This window comes from Vulpes vulpes, chromosome X (genome assembly GCF_048418805.1).
Source record: "Vulpes vulpes isolate BD-2025 chromosome X, VulVul3, whole genome shotgun sequence".
Lineage (NCBI taxonomy): Eukaryota > Metazoa > Chordata > Mammalia > Carnivora > Canidae > Vulpes > Vulpes vulpes.
This window is the reverse complement of record NC_132796.1, coordinates 49,152,685-49,169,906: the sequence shown is the minus strand read 5'-3', so window position 1 is coordinate 49,169,906 and position 17,222 is coordinate 49,152,685.

Genomic DNA, 17,222 nt, shown 5'->3' with positions numbered 1-17,222 from the left:
ATCTGATATTGAATGCTTTCAGTAAAAGTTTTGTTTTAGTTATTGTATTTTTCAGTTCTAAAATTTTTCATTTCATTCTTTATAGCTTCTATTTCTATGGCAAGAATTTCTACCTTTCCATTAATTTTCAGTGTTATTTTAGCTTCTTGGTTATAACAGCTATTTTATAATAGCTATTTATAATAGTGCTTTTCTGATCATTGTAACATCCAGGTTATATCAAGTTTGACATATTTTGATTGTTTTTCTCTTGAGAGTTGAGATTTTCCTAGTTCTTTGTATGTTCAGTGATTTTTATTGTAAGTAGGATATTTTAAATACTATGTATGAGACTCCAGGTCTTGTTCTAATTCTATTGAGAACATGACTGATTTTTTTATGTTTTGGTAGTCTTCAGTTCTCAAGTTCTAATCCACCTTCTGTGGATTGTTGTTTGAATATCAGTTTGCTTTTTTAAAACTTTTAAAATGCTGTTCAGATCTGTTGCATGTGTCTACTACCTAGTCCATGGGTGCACTGCCCCAGAGGCCAATCTGGAACCTAAGTAGTACACTCTGTAGTTAACTCTATAGTTAAGTTCTGCATGCCTTTCATGTGCTTTTTAACATCAAATCTTCACATGTACAGCTTGGGATAAGCCCAACAAATTCATAAACATTTTAATGTCCTCCATTTCATAAACTTTATCTACTTTGTGATCAACTGGACATTCTCGGGGTCCCAGAGACTCCTTGGTCTTCTGGCTAAAAAGCCAGGGTTTTTTAATGTCTTCACTAAGCCACATGTTTCCTGTGACTGAACCTGCATTCAAGCTAAGCAATGGGAGAAAAGGCAATAGAATTTCCTTCCACATTCTTTTGGCTACAATCATCTTGCTCAAAGAAAAGGGGTCTTCCTCCTAAGAATTTTAGTTTCCTGCCTGGGTATCATTGCTGTTACCTCCACCATGACTTTGCACCTTAGATATTGAAGCTTGCCTGAAAGCTGGAGATAGAAAGAAAAATAAAAACAACAAGGGATTTCCTCTACTTTATCTTTGTAGGTGTTATGATTTCTGATCCTTGAATTAAAAATGAGGACTTTTCTTGGAGTTTTTTTTGTCTATACTTGAGCAGTTTTGGGCTTCATGATGCCTTTGAGTTCAGAATAGGGGCTATATACGGAAAAATACAGGAAATTCACTGGTGTATTGCTTATACTTTAATTTTTGTTTTTATTTTACAATTTACCTGCTACCATTACTCTGCAGAGTTCTTGCATAGTTCCTCTCTGCCTTCTGTACAGTAATTTTAGCTGCATCAGTGGGAGAAACAGATTGGAATGTGTTTCTCCATCTTAATCAGAATAAAACTTCTTCATTTTTTTCATCATTTACTACTACTACTAAAGAATCAGAAGCAACCTAAATATCCAACATAAATACCATTTGACATACCAAGCCAAGGAATAATATACAACTGCTACCATTTAAATTAGGAAAACTGCAACCCTATGGGAAATGTTTCCAATATGGCATTAGTTTTTTTTTTTTAAGTGAAACAAAGTTACATATACACTAAGATTACAGCTCTATAAAATAGCTATAGACACACACACAAAAATTTGCTTGGAGGTTTCACAGGATTGTGATTTTATGTTTATGTTTTTCCTTTTGAAAATATCCTTTTATGTTGTTAGAATGATACGATTATCATTGAATGTCATAAATTATTTCATAATGTATCATAAACTATATTTATTTTAAAAATTCTTTAGATCTTGGGATGCCTGCGTGGCTCAGTTGGTTAAGTGTGATCTCAGGATTGTGAGATTGAGCTCTGTGTTAGGCTCTTTGCTGGATGTGGAGCTGGCTTAGGATTCTCTCTCTCTCTCACCCTGTACCCCTAGCCCCCCCCAATAAATAAATAATAAAAGTTCTTTAGATCTTTAGGAGAATAACATGTATTCAGTTGCTAGCCCCATATGAACTTTAAAAAATTATATTTATTTATTCATTATTTCTAAACCTTAAATTTGTTTTTGTTTTACTTTTAAAATAGTCTGAGTTATATATATAGCCTTAACGTAGGTGACCGCATCCATTCTGTAAATTCTGAAGCAAATCATGTGTCATTTTGACAATATTCCTCTCTCTTCCTCATTTCCTTGTCAATCTGAATGAGATGGTTTGTGAATTTGACCAAAGTCTTCAGAATCAGGCCTAATAATTAATCCATATAACTTTGTTTGGCTTACTGGAAGACTTCTTTTATTTAGTTGTTACTGTTTACTCTGAGCATTGGGAAGGCAATTGAGTCTCCTAACTAGAACAGAGAACCAGGATCCAGGGTGCCCATCTCCTCTCACCAGCTGCTTCTCCATCTTGATACTTGTCTTGCACAAGACCATGCTCTCTCAGGGTCACATCTTCTGATAACTTTGGCAAATGATTTCCACACATATGCTGATGACTTTGTAAAGTTTTTGTGGGTGTCAATTGTTATTCACCACTGTAAGTATATTTTTCTTCACTTCCTTCAAAAATATCCCATTTAAAGAGTATTACTTTGGACATATCCTGGAGAGACTTAGGAAGATGGTAGAGTGGGAGAATATTAAGCTCACCTCACCTCCTTGCACACTTACAACTAGATTTCACTCATATCTGGGTAAATAAACCAGAAAGCAATCTGAAGACTGGTAGACCAAACTCCACAACTAAATATAGAGAAGCCACATTGGGTAGATGAGGAAGAGCAGAAATGGTAGTCAGGAGCTGCCTCTGGAGGAAAGGAGCTGCAGTCATAAAGAGGGGGAAAGCAACAGGGAGCCCACATGGGAAGATTAATCCTCCTAATATCATCCTTGAAAACCAGAGGGGTGGAGTACCAATGGAACTTGGAGCCTGGGGTGTTAAAAGTCAGCTGACTCAGCACTGACTGAGCCAGGAGGGTGAAGGATAGCCGGAGTGTCTCTCCTTAAAGAGACAAGAGCCCAAGGAGAGGTAATATAGCTTGCACAATGACAGGGAGATCTATTTATACTAATTTCAGAGCATGTTTGGGAATTTCTCTGAGAACAAAGGAGCTGGCAGGTGCCATTTTCCTCTCCCACCCTCTAGAATAAACAGAGCCACCTGCAGGAGGCACCTATGTGCAGACACTTGCTACTTAACTTGTTAGCAGGGTGCCCTACCCAGGAGTTCTGAGGACTCACCCACTCTAAGCCTGCTGGCCTTGGCCCTGGGCTCAGTGAAAATTTTGCTAATGCCATGCTTACACCTTGCCCAGCCACTGCCTGTACAGATGCTGAATGCTCCTGGTCACCACAACTGCTGCCATGCACCTTACCTCCACTGGCCACTGGGCTATGAGAGATCTAGCCTGAAATAGAGGCTCAGAGAAAATTATGCTAACACCACCACCCTGCCCCTGAGCCTTTCTGCTGCCATGTCCCCTCAGAGCCAGCCTGCCTGGGTCTCACTAATATCACAGAGAGCAAACACAGCTCACAATAGGCAGAGTCAGTGCAGACTTCAGGACTGAAAGGAAAAATGACTCAGATACAATATGTGTCTTAAAATAGTAAGACATAATCAACACACATAGGAGACTCCTATACAGTGCCAGATTCTGGAGAACAGGGGATACTGCACTGTAGGGCACTACAGGACTTCTTCATAAAGTCACTACTTCAAGAGCAGAAGATATAGCTGACTTTCCTAACCTTCAGAAACGGATACAAAAAAGTAGACAAAATTAGAAGATAGAAAAATATGTTCCAAGTGAAAGAACAGGACAAAATTGTAGCAGGAGATCTAAGTGAAGGAGAGTAAGCAATATGCTTACCACAGATTTTAAAGAAATGATCACTGATCTTCAGAAAAGGGTGGAGGACATCAGTGAGACCTTTGATAAGGAGATAAAAATAACATATAAGACATGAATAACTCAATAAATGAAACTAAAAATATAATAGATGGAATAAATAGTAGGCTACAAGAAGCTTAGAAATGTATCGATGACCTGGAGGACAGAGTAATGAAAAGCAACCAAGCTGATCGAGTGAGAGACAAACAAATAATGCATAATGAGAGTAGACTTAGAAAACTCTGACTCCATCAAGTGTAATAACATATTCATTATAAAGATGCTGGGGGCAGAAAATGTATTTGAATAGATAATAGCTGAAAACTTCCCAAATCTGGGGAAGGGAACAGACATCCAGATTCAGGAAGCACAGAGATCCCAAGGAGTTTCACATCAAGGCACATAGTAATTACAATGTCAAAAAATAGAGATAAAGAAAGAATTTTAAACATTGCAAGAGAGAAGATTATTATATACAAAAGAGAGACCATAAAGTTATGAGCTTATTTTTCAGCAGAATCTTTGAAGGCAAGAAGAAAGACACATGATGTAATCAAAGTGTTGATAGGACAAATCTGCACCCAATAATATTTTATCCAGTAAGGACACTATTTAGAATAGAAGGAGAGATAGTTTCCCAGACAAACAAAATTAAAAGAATTCATAACCACTGAAACCAGCCCTACAAGAAATATTAAGGGGGCACTTTGTAAGTAGAAACAAAAGACATAACTAAGAAAAGAAAAATAGGAAGTGAAAAGCAAAAAAACAAGTGTATATATAAAAATCAATAAATAGAAGCATAAAATAAGAAGATGTGAAAGATGATACCAAATATCTGCAGTAGGGAAGGGAAAGGAATAAAGAATGAACTCAAAATTAAATGACCATCAGTTTAATAGAGACTACTACATGCAGAAGATGTTATCTATAAACTGAATGGGAGCCACAAATCAAAAAACACTAAAAGACATCCAAAAACGCAAGAAACACAAGCATATCATTAAAGAAAATCAGCAAACCATGAAAGAGAGAGAGAAGAAAGGATCAGAAACAAGCTATTTTTTAAAAAAATTAAAGTCTATTGAAAAATTGAGTTTACATAAACTCACAAATGAGTTTTCTTCTTTTATACAATGAAAATTAATGACATTACCAACATGCCCAAAAAAGAGTGGTTTATATTCTTTTTTTAAAAGAAAAGATTTTACTTAATTATTATTTGTTTGTTTATTTATTTATTTATATATTTTTAATAATAAATTTATTTTTTATCGGTGTTCAATTTGCCAACATACAGAATACCCCCCAGTGCTCATCCCGTCAAGTGCCCCCCCCAGTGTCCGTCACCCAGCCACCCCCACCCCCCGCCCTCCTCCCCTTCCACCACCCCTAGTTCCTTTCCCAGTTAGGAGTCTTTATGTTCTGTATCTCTTTCTGATACTTCCCACACATTTCTTCTCCCTTCCCTTCTATTCCCTTTCACTATTATTTATATTCCCCAAATGAATGAGAACATACACTGTTTGTCCTTCTCCGATTGACTTATTTCACTCAGCATCATACCCTCCAGTTCCATCCACGTTGAAGCAAATGGTGGCTATTTGTCATTTCTAATGGCTGACTAATATTCTATTGTATACATAAACCACATCTTCTTTATCCATTCATCTTTCGATGGACACCTAGGCTCCTTCCACAGTTTGTCTATTGTGGACATTGCTGCTATAAACATCGGGGTGCAGGTGTCCCAGCCTTCCACTGCATCTGTATCTTTGGGGTAAATCCACAAAAGTGCAATTGCTGGGTCACAGGGCAGGTCTATTTTTAACTCTTTGAGGAAACTCTACACAGTTTTGAAGAGTGGCTGCACCAGTTCACATTCCCACCAACAGTGTAAGAGGGTTCCCTTTTCTCCACATCCTCTCCAACATTTGTGGTTTCCTGCCTTGTTAATTTTCCCCATTCTCACTGGTGTGAGGTGGTATCTCATTGTGGTTTTGATTTGTATTTCCCTGATGGCCAGTGATGCAGAGCATTTTCTCATGTGCATGTTGGCGATGTCTATTTCTTCCTCTGTGAGATTTCTCTTCATGTCTTTTGCCCATTTCATGATTGGATTGTTTGTTTCTTTGGGGTTGAGTTTAAGTTCTTTATAGATCTTGGAAACTAGCCCTTTATCTGATATGTCATTTGCAAATATCTTCTCCCATTCTGTAGGTTGTCTTTTAGTTTTGTTGACTGTATCCTTTGCTGTGCAAAAGCTTCTTATCTTGATGAAGTCCCAATAGTTCATTTTTGCTTTTGTTTCTTTTGCCTTCGTGGATGTTTCTTGCAAGAAGTTACTGTGGCTGAGTTCAAAAAGGGTGTTGCCTGTGTTCTCCTCTAGGATTTTGATGGAATCTTGTCTCACATTTAGATCTTTCATCCATTTTGAGTTTATCTTTGTGTATGGTGCAAGAGTGGTCTAGTTTCATTCTTCTGCATGTGGATGTCCAATTTTCCCAACACCATTTATTGAAGAGACTGTCTTTCTTCCAATGGATAGTCTTTCCTTCTTTATCTAATATTAGTTGACCATAAAGTTCAGGGTCCACTTCTGGATTCTCTATTCTGTTCCATTTATCTATGTGTCTGTTTCTGTGCCAGTACCACACAGTCTTGATGACCACAGCTTTGTAGTACAACCTGAAATCTGGGATGGTGATGCCCTCAGCTATGGTTTTCTTTCTTAAAATTCCCCTGGCTATTCAGAGTCTTCTCTGATTCCACACAAATCTTAAAATAATTTGTTCTAACTCTCTGAAGAAACTCCATGGTATTTGGATAGGGATTGCATTAAACGTGTAAATTGCCCTGGGTAACATTGACATTTTCACAATATTAATTCTGCCAATCCATGAGCATGAAATATTTTTCCATCTCTTTGTGTCTTCCTCAATTTCTTTCAGAAGTGTTGTGTAGTTTTTAGGGTATAGATCCTTTACCTCTTCGGTTAGGTTTATTCCTAGGTATCTTATGCTTTTGGGTGCAATTGTAAATGGGATTGACTCCTTCATTTCTCTTTCTTCAGTCTTGTTAGTGTAAAAAAATGCCACTAATTTCTGGGCATTGGTTTTGTATCCTGACACACTGCCAAAGTGCTCTATGAGTTCTAGCAATCTTGGGGTGGAGTCTTTTGGGTTTTCTCTGTCCAGTATCATGTCATCTGCGAAGAGGGGGACTTTCACTTCTTCTTAGCCAATTTGAATGCCTTTTATTTTTTGTTGTTGCCTGATCTGTGAGGCTAGGATTTGTAGTACTATGTCGAATAGCAGTGGTGAGAGTGGACATCCCTGTCTTGTTCCTGATCTTAGGGGAAAGGATCCCAGTGCTTCCCCATTGAGAATTATATTTGCTGTGGGCTTTTTGTAGATGGCTTTTAAGATGTTGAGGAATGTTCCCTCTATCCCTACACTCTGAAGAGTTTTGATCAGGAATGGATGCTGTATTTTGTCAAATGCTTTCTCTGCATCTAATGAGAGGATCATATGGTTCTTGGTTTTTCTCTGGCTGATATGATGAATCCCATTGATTTTTTTTACGAGTGTTGAACCAGCCTTGTGTCCCGGGGATAAATCCTACTTGGTCTTGGTGAATAATTTTCTTTTTGTACTGTTGGATCCTATTGGCTCGTATGTTGTTGAGAATTTTTGCATCCATGTTCATCAGGGATATTGGTCTGTAATTCTCCGTTTTCATGGGGTCTTTGTCTGGTTTCGGAATTAAGGTGATGCTGGCCTCATAGAACGAATTTGGAAGTACTCCATCTCTTTCTATCTTTCCAAACAGCTTTAGTAGAATAGGTATGGTTTCTTCTTTAAACATTTGATATAATTCCCCAGGGAAGCCATCTGGCCCTGGACTTTTGTGTCTTGGGAGGTTTTTGATGACTGCTTCAATTTCCTCCCTGGTTCTTGGCCTGTTCAGGTATTCTATTTCTTCCTGTTCCAGTTTTGGTACATTGTGGCTTTCCAGAAATGCATCCATTTCTTCTAGGTTGCCTAATTTATTGGCGTATAGCTTTTCATAATATGTTTTTAAAATCATTTGTATTTCCTTGGTGTTGGTAGTGATCTCTCCTTTCTCATTCATGATTTTATTAATTTGAGTCTTCTCTCTCTTCTTTTTAATAAGGCTGGCTAATGGTTTATCTATATTAATTCTTTCAAAAAACCAGCTCCTGGTTTTGTTGACCTGTTTCACAGTTCTTCTGGTCTAGATTTCATTGTGTTCTGCTCGAATCTTTATGAACTCTCTTCTTCTGCTGGGTGTAGAATATTTGCTGTTTTTTCTCTAGCACCTTTAGGTGTAAGGTTAGCTTCTGTATTTGAGTTCTTTCCAGTTTTTGAATGGATGCTTGTATTGCGATGTATTTCCCCCTCAGGACTGCTTTTGCTGCATCCCAAAGATTTTGAACGGTTGTATCTTCATTCTCATTAGTTTCCATGATCTTTTTAATTCTTCCTTAATTTCCTGGTTGACTCTTTCATCTTTTAGCAGGATGGTCCATAACCTCCACGTGTTTGAAGTCCTTCCAAACTTCTTGTTGTGATTTAGCTCTAATTTCAAGGCATTATGGTCTGAAAATATGCAGGGGATGATCCCCATCTTTTGGTATCAGTTCAGACCCGATTTGTGACCCAGTATGTGGTCTATTTTGGAGAAAGTTCCATGTGCACTTGAGAAGAATGTGTATTCAGTTGAGTTTGTATGTAAAGTTCTCTAGATATCTGTGAAATCCATCTGGTCCAGTGTATCATTTAAAGCTCTCATTTCCTTGGAGGTGTTGTGTTTAGGAGACCTATCGAGTGTAGAAAGTGCTAGATTGAAGTCACCAAGTATAAGTGTATTATTATCTAAGTATGTCTTAAATTTGGTTATTAATTGATTGGTATATTTGGCCTGTCCCATATTCGGGGCATATATATTGTTGATAAGTCCTCTTGTTGGATAGATCCTTTAAGTATTATATAGTGTCCCTCTTCATCTCTGTACAGTCTCCGGGGTAAATTTTAGTGTATCTGATATAAGGATGGCTACCCCTGCTTTCTTTTGAGGACCATTTGAATGGTAAATGGTTCTCCAACCTTTTATTTTCAGGCTGTAGGTGTCCTTCTGTCTAAAATGAGTGTCTTGTAGACAGCAAATAGATGGGTCCTGCTTTTTTATCCAGTCTGACACCCTGCGCCTTTTGATGGGGTCATTAAGCCCGTTCACGTCCAGAGTTACTATTGACAGATATGAGTTTAGTTTCTTCATGATATCTATTTAGTCCTTGTTTTTGTGGAATTTTCCTTTGGACTTCTTCTTAAAGGGGAATTTTAAGAGTCCCCCTTAAAATTTCTTGCAGAGCTGTTTTGGAGGTCACATATTCTTTCAGTTCCTGCCTGTCTTGGAAGCTGTTTATCTCTCCTTCCATCGTGAATGAGAGCCTTGCCGGATAAAGTATTCTTGGTTGCATGTTCTTCTCATTTAGGACCCTGAATATATCCTGCCAGCCCTTTGTGGCCTGCCAGTTCTCTGTGGAGAGGTCTGCTGTTACCCTAATACTCCTCCCCATAAACGTCAGGGATTTCTTGTCTCTTGCTGCTTTAAGGATCTTCTCTTTTCTTTGAAATTTGCAAGCTTAAGTATTTGATGTCCAGGTGTTGAACGGTTTTTATTGATTTTAGTGGGGGATCTCTCTATTTACTGGATCTGAATGCCTGTTTCCCTTCCCAGATTAGGAAATTTTTCAGCTAGGATTTTTTTTTCATTTTTTTTCAGCTATGATTTGTTCAAATACATATTCTTGCCCTCTGGCCCTTTCGGCGCCCTTGGGAACCCCAATTAAACGTAGGTTTTTCTTCCTCAGGCTGTCGCTTATTTCCTTTAATCTATCCTCATGGTCTTTTAATTGTCTCTTTTTTCCTCAGTTTCCCTCTTTACCATCAACTTGTCTTCTACTTCACACACTTGTTCTTCCACCTCGTTAACCCTCGTCGTCAGGACGTCTAGTTTGGATTGCATTTCATTCAATTGGTTTTTAATTTCTCCCTGATTGGATCTAAGTTCTGCAGTCATGAAGTCTCTTGAGTCCTGTATGCTTTTTTCTAGAGCCAACAGTAGCTTTATAATAGTGCTTCTGAATTGGCTTTCTGACATTGAATTGTAATCCAAATTTTGTAACTCTGTGTGAGAGAGGACTGATTCTGATTCTTTCTTTTGAGGTGAGGTTTTCCTTCTAGTCATTTTGCTCAGTGCGGAGTGGCCAAAAACAAGTTGTATTGGGAAAAGGAGAGAAAGAGAGGAGAGAAAGAAGGAAAGAAAAGAGAAAAAGAAAAAAGAAAAAAGAGAAAGAATAAGAAAGAAAGGGAAAAAAGGTGGGGGAAAAACAGACATCATAAAGCAAAAAAACAAAAAAAAAAAGACAAAAAAAAACAAAAGCAAAAACAAGACAAAACAAACAAACAAACAAAAAAACACGGGGGAGTATCTTCTGATTCTGTTTACTTTAAGTCCCTTGACTTCCCCTGGAACTGGTCCGTCTAGCTGGTCTTCTGGGGAGGGGCCTGTTGTGCTGATTTTCAGGTGTTAGCACTTGGGGGAGCTGCTCTGCCCCCTGTCTGGTGCAGGGCTCAGTGGGGGTTGTTTACCCGGTGAGGCCCCAGGAGGAACAACCGCCGTGGCGGCGGCCAGCTCTGGAGCCCTGGATTCAGCTCCCGCAGTAGCTACAGAGCTCTCTGTCTTCAGGGCCTGGAGGCTCCGGGGCGGGGCTGCTGATCTGCTCAGCTCGGGGCAGGAGCGTCCTTGCTGTCCTGGGCCCACCTGGCCTCTGCCTGACCCGGGGGGAGTCTGGATCCTGGGCTGTGTCCCCAGTGCCCTGTGCTCCTGGGCCTGCGCTGTTGGATTCGCGCTCCCGGCCGTGCAGCCTCCTCTCCGCTTAGCAGCCACGGGAGTCGCTCTGAGCTGCTCCCTGATCAATGCGTGCGCGTGCTGCCGTCCTTTAGGGACCTCGGTGCACTCTCCCCAGTGTGCAGTTGCTCTGTTAGTGTCCCAAGGAGCCTGAGGGCATCCCGCCCTCCTGGGGTCCTGCTCTAACTCCCTGAGTGCCTTTCTGCCCTGGAAGATTGGTGAAGCTCCTGCTTCTCCGGGAGGGAGCTCTCCTGTCCTGGGGGCACTTGCCTGGGCATTAGCCGGGCTCCTTGCGGGGCCCCTCCCCCTTGGATGCCTTTTGTTTCTTTATTTCTTTTTTTTCCCGTCTTCCTACCTGGATAGAAGCTGAACTCTTCTCACTGTAGTGTTCCAGCTGTTTTCTCTTTAAATCTCAGGCCGAATTCATAGATTTTCAGGATGATTTGAAGGTTATCTAGGTAATTTGGTGGGGACAGGTGATTTGGGGACCCTACTCTTCCGCAATCTTGCTCTTCCTCTATATACCACTTCTTTATCCATTCATTGATCAGTGGACACTTGGGCTGCATCCACAATTTGGCTATGGTAAATAATGCTGTAATTAACAAAGAAGTGCATGTATCCCTTCAAATCAGTTTTTGTATTCTTTGCGTAATACCTACTAGTGCAATTGTTGGATCATAGGATACTGCTATTTTAAAATTTTGAGGAACCTCCATACTGTTTTTCAGAGCAGTTGCACCAGTTTGCATTCCCCCCAATTGTATAAGAGAGTTCCTCTTTCTCCATATTCTTGCTAATATCTGTTTTTTTTTTTTTCTGGTGTCGATTTAAGCTATTCTGACAGATATGAGGTGTGAGGTGATAATCTCATTGTAGTTTTGATTTGTATTTTCCTGATGATCAGTGATCTTGAGCATCTTTTCATGTGGCTGTTAGCCATCTGTATGTCTTTTTTGGAAAAATGTCTATTCCTGTCTTCTGGCCAGTTTTAAATTGAATTTTTTTTTGTTTGTTTCTTGGGAGTTGAGTTTTATAAGATTTTGTATATTTTGGACACCAAACCTTTATCAGATGTAATTTGCAAATATCTTCTCCTCTTTCATAGGTTGCATTTTAGTTTTGTTGATTGTTTCCTTCTCGGTGCAGAAGCTTTTTATTTTCATGAAGTCCCAATAGTTTATTGTTTCCCTTGCTTCAGGAGACATATCTAGAAAGAAGTTGCTACAGCTGATATCATAGAAGCTACTGCCTGAGTTTTTCTCTAGGACCTTTATAGTTTCAGGTCCCACATTTACATCTTTAATCCATTTTGAATTTATTTTTTGTGTATGGTGTAAAAAACTGTTCTGGTTTCATTCTTTTGCACACAGATTACCAGTTTCCCAACATCATTTGTTGAAAATACTGTCTTTCTCCCATTGAATATTCTTTCATACTTCATCGAAGATTAACTGAGCATATAATTGTGGGTTACTTCGGAGTTTTCTAGTCTGTTCCGTTGATCTATGTGTGTATTTTAGTGCCAGTACCATACCATTTTTATTACTACAGCTTTGTGATAGAACTTAAAGTCTGGAATTGTGATATCACTAGCTTTGCTTTTTCTTTTTCAAAATTGCTTTGACTATTAGAGGCCTTTTGTGGTTCGATAAAATATCAGGATTTTTTGTTCTACTTCTGTGAAAAATCATGTTGGTATTTTGATAGGGATTGCATGAAACCTGTGGATTGATTTGGGTAATATAGACATTTTAACAATATTCTTCCAATCCATGAACATAGAATGTCTTTCATTTCTTTGTGTCCTCTTCAATTTATTTCATCAGTGTTTTATAGTTTTCAGAGTATAGGTCTTTCACCTCTTTAGTTAGGTTAATTCCCAGGTATCTTATTATGTTGGGTGCGATTATAAGGAATTGTTTTCTTAAATTTCTCTTTCTGCTGCTTCATTATTAGTGTGTAAAACGAAACAGACTTCTTCACATTGATTCTGTATCTTGTGACCTTATTGAATCCCTTTACCCTTTCTAGCAGTCTTTTGGTGGATCCTTTTGGGTTTTCCATATATAGTATCCTGTCATCTGCAAAGAGTGAGAGTTTTACTTGTTCCTTGTTTCTTACTGATCTGGATGCATTTTACTTCTTTTTGTTGTCCAGTTTCTGTGCTATGGCTGACTTCCAGTATTATGTTGAATAGAAGTGGTGAAATTGGATATCCTTGTCTTGTTCCTGACCTTAGAGGGACAGCCTTCAGTTTCCCCCCATTGAGTATAATGTTCACTGTGGGTTTTTCAGATATGGCCTTTTATTATGTTGAGCTATGATCCCTCTAAACCTACTTTTTTGAAGGCTTTAATCATGAATAGATATTGTACTTTGGGAAATGTTTTTCTGCATCTGGTGAAAGAATCATATGGTTTTTATCCATTTTTATTGGCATAATGTATCCTATGGATTGATTTGCAAATATTGAGCCATAACACCAAGCTAGGAATAAATCCCACTTGATTGTACCGAATGATTTTTGTAATGTGTTTTTTTTTATATTTTTTTATTGGAGTTCAATTTGCCAACATATAGTTTAACACCCAGTGCTCATCCCATCAAGTGTCTCTCTCAGTGCCCATCACCCAGTCACCCCAAACCCCGGCCCACCTCCCTTTCCACCACCACTTGTTGCTTTCCCAGAGTTAGATGTCTCTTATGTGCTGTCACCCTCACTGATATTTCCCACTCATTTTCTCTCCTTTCCCCTTTATTCCCTTTCACTATTTTTTATATTCCTCAAATGAATGATACTATATAATGTTTGTCCTTCTCCGACGGACTTACTTCACTCAGCATGATACCCTCCAGTTCCATCCACATTAAACCAAATGGTATTTGTCATTTCTAATGGCTGAGTAATATTCCATTGTATACATAAACCACATCTTCTTTATCCATTCATCTTTCAATGGACACTAAGGCTCCTTGCACAGTTTAGCTATTGTGGACATTACTTCTATAAACACTGGGGTGCAGGTGTTTCACTGCATCTGTATCTTTGAGGTAAATCCCCACTAGTGCAATTGCTGGGTCTTAGGGTAGCTCTATTTTTTAACTGTTTGAGGAACCTCCACACAGTTTGGCAGAGAGGCTGCACCATTTCACCTTCCCACCAATAGTGCAAGAGAGTTCCCCTTTTCCACATCCTCTCCAACATTTGTTGTTTCCTGTCTTGTTAATTTTCACCATTCTCACTGATGTGAGGTGGTATCTCATTGCAGTTTTGATTTGCATTTCCCTGATGGCAAGTGATGCACAGCATTTTCTCCTGTGCTTGTGGGCCATGTCTATGTCTTCTTTGGTGAAATTTCCGTTCATGTCTTTGGCCCATTTCATGATTGGATTATTTATTTCTTTGCTGTTCAGGTTAATAAGTTCTTTCTAGATCTTGGATACAAGCCCTTCAACTGCTATGTCATTTGCAAATATCATCTCCCATTCTGTAAGTTGTCTTTTAGTTGTGTTGACTGTCTGTTGCTGTGCAGAAACTTTTTATCCTGATGAAATCCTAATAATTCATTTTTGCTTTTGTTTCCCTTGCCTTCATAGATGTAGCTCACAAGAAGTTGCTGTGACAAAGTTCAAAAAGGGGGTTGCCTGTGTTCTCCTCTAGGACTTTGAAGGATTCTTTTCTTACATTTAGATCTTTCATCCATTTTGAGTTTATCTTTGGGTATGGTGTAAGAGAATGGTCTAATTTCATTCTTCTGCATGTGGCTGTCCAATTGTCCCAGTACCATTTTCCGAAGAGACTGTCCTTCTTCCAGTGGATAGTCTTTCCTGCTTTGTCAAATATCTGTTGACCATAGAGGTGAGGGCCCATTTCAGGGTTCTGTATTCTGTTCCATTGGTCTATATGTCTGTTTTTGTGCCAGTCCCACACTGTCTTTGTTTAATAAATTTATTTTTTATTGGTGTTCAATTTGCCAACATATAGAATAACACCCAATGGTCATCCTGTCAAGTGCCCACCTCAGTGCCCATCACCCAGTCACCCCCACCCCCTGCCCACCTCCCCTTCCACCACCCCTAGTTCGTTTCCCAGAGTTAGGAGTCTTTCATGTTCTGCTCCCTTTCTGATATTTCCCACTCATTTTTCTCCTTTCCCCTTTATTCCCTTTCACTATTTTTTATATTCCCCAAATGAATGAGACCATATAATGTTTGTCCTTCTCCGATTGACTTATTCCACTCAGCATAATACCCTCCAGTTCCATCCACATCGAAGCAAATTGTCCCACACTGTCTTAATGATCACAACTTTGTAGTACAACTTGAAGTCCGGCATTGTGTTGCCCCCAGATACAGTTTTCTTTTTCAATATTTCCCTGGCTATTCGGGGACTTTTCTGATTCCACACAGATCTTAAGATGATTTGTTCCAACTCTCTGAAGAAAGTCCATGGTATTTTGATAGGGATTGCATTAAATGTGTAAATTGCCCTGGGTAGCGTTGACATTTTCACAATATTAATTCTTCCAATCCATTAGCATGGAATATTCTTCCAACTCTTTGTGTCTTCCTCAATTTCTTTCAGAAGTGTTATGTAATTTTCAGGGCATAGATCCTTTACCTCTTTGGTTAGGTTTATTCCTAGGTATCTTACACTTTTGGGTGCAATTGTCAATTGGATTGATTGACTCCTTCATTTCTCTTTCTTCAGTCTCATTGTTAGTGTATAGAAATGCCACTGAATTCTGGGCATTGATTTTTATATCCTGCCACACGGCCGAATTGCTGTATGAGTTCTAGCAATCTTGGGGTGGAGTCTTTTGGGTTTTCTCTGTCCAGTATCATGTCATCTGCAAAGAGGGAGAATTTGACTTCTTCTTTGCCAATTTGAATGTCTTTTATTTCTTTTTGTTGTCTGATTGCTGAGGCTAGGACTTCTAGTACTATGTTGAATAGCAGTGATGACAGTGGACATCTCTGTCATGTTCCTGATCTTAGGGGAAAGGCTCTCAGTTTTTTCCCATTGAGAATGATATTTGCTGTGGGCATTCCATAAATGGCTTTTAATCTATTGAGGAATGTATCCTTACACTTTGAAGAATTATGATCAGGAATGGATGCTGTATTTTGTCAAATACTTTCTCTGCATCTATTGAGAGGATCACATGGTTCTTGTTTTTTTCTCTTGTTGATGTGATCTATCACGTTGATTTTTTTTATGAGTGTTGAACCAGCCTTGCATCCCAGGGAAAAATCCCACTTGGTCATGGTGAATAATCCTCTTAAAGTACTGTTTGATCCTATTGGCTAGTATCCTGTTGGGAATTGTTGCATGCATGTTCATCAGGGATATTGGTCTCTAATTCTCCTTTTTGGTGGGGTCTTTGTCTGGTTTTGGGATTAAGGTTATGCAGGCTTCATAAAATGAGTTTCTAAGTATTCCATCCCTTTCTACCTTTTGTAACAGCTTTAGTAGAATAGTTATTGTTTCTTCTTTAAATGTTTGCTAGAATTCCCCTGGGAAGCCATCTGGCCTGGGACTTTTGTGTCTTGGGAGGTTTTTGATGACTGCTTCAATTTCCTCCCAGGTTATTTTCCTCTTCAGGTTTTCTATTTCTTCCTGTCCCAGTTGTGGTAGTTGTGATTTTCCAGAAATGCATCCATTTCTTCTAGATTCCCTAATTTATTGGTGTATAGCTGCTCATAATATGTTTTTAAAATCATTTGTATTCCCTTGGTATTGGTTTTGATCTTTCCTTTTTCATTCATGATTTTATTAATTAGAGTCTTTTCTCTTTTTTTTTCTATAAGGCTGGCTAATGGTTTATCTATCTTATTAATTCTTTCAAAGAATCAAGTCCTGATTTTGTTGATCTGTTCCACACTTCTTCTTGTCTCTATTTCATAGAGTTCTGCTCGATTCTTTATTAACTCTCTTCTTCTACTTGGTGTAGGTTTTATTTGCTGTTCTTTCTCCAGTTCCTTCAGGTGCAGGGTTAGCTTATGTATTTCAGTATTTTTTCCAATTTTTTGAAGGATGCTTGTATTGCAATGTATTTCCCTCTCCGGACTGCTTTTGCTGTATCCCAAAGATTTTGAACAGTTGTATCTTCATTTTCATTAGGGTCCACGAATCTTTTTAATTCTTCTCTAATTTCCTGGTTGACCCTTTCATCTTTTGGCAGGATGCTCTTTAACCTCCACGTGGTTGTTTTTCTTCCAAATTTCTTCTTGTGATTGAGTTCAAGTTTCAAAGCATTATGGTCTGAAAATATGCAGGGGACAATCCCAATCTTTTGGAATCGGTTAAGACATGATTTGTAACCCAGTATGTGATCTATTCTGGCGAAAGTTCCATGTGCACTTGAAAAGAATGTGTATTCAGTTGCATTTGGATGTAAATATCTGTAAATATCTATGAAATCCATCTGGTCC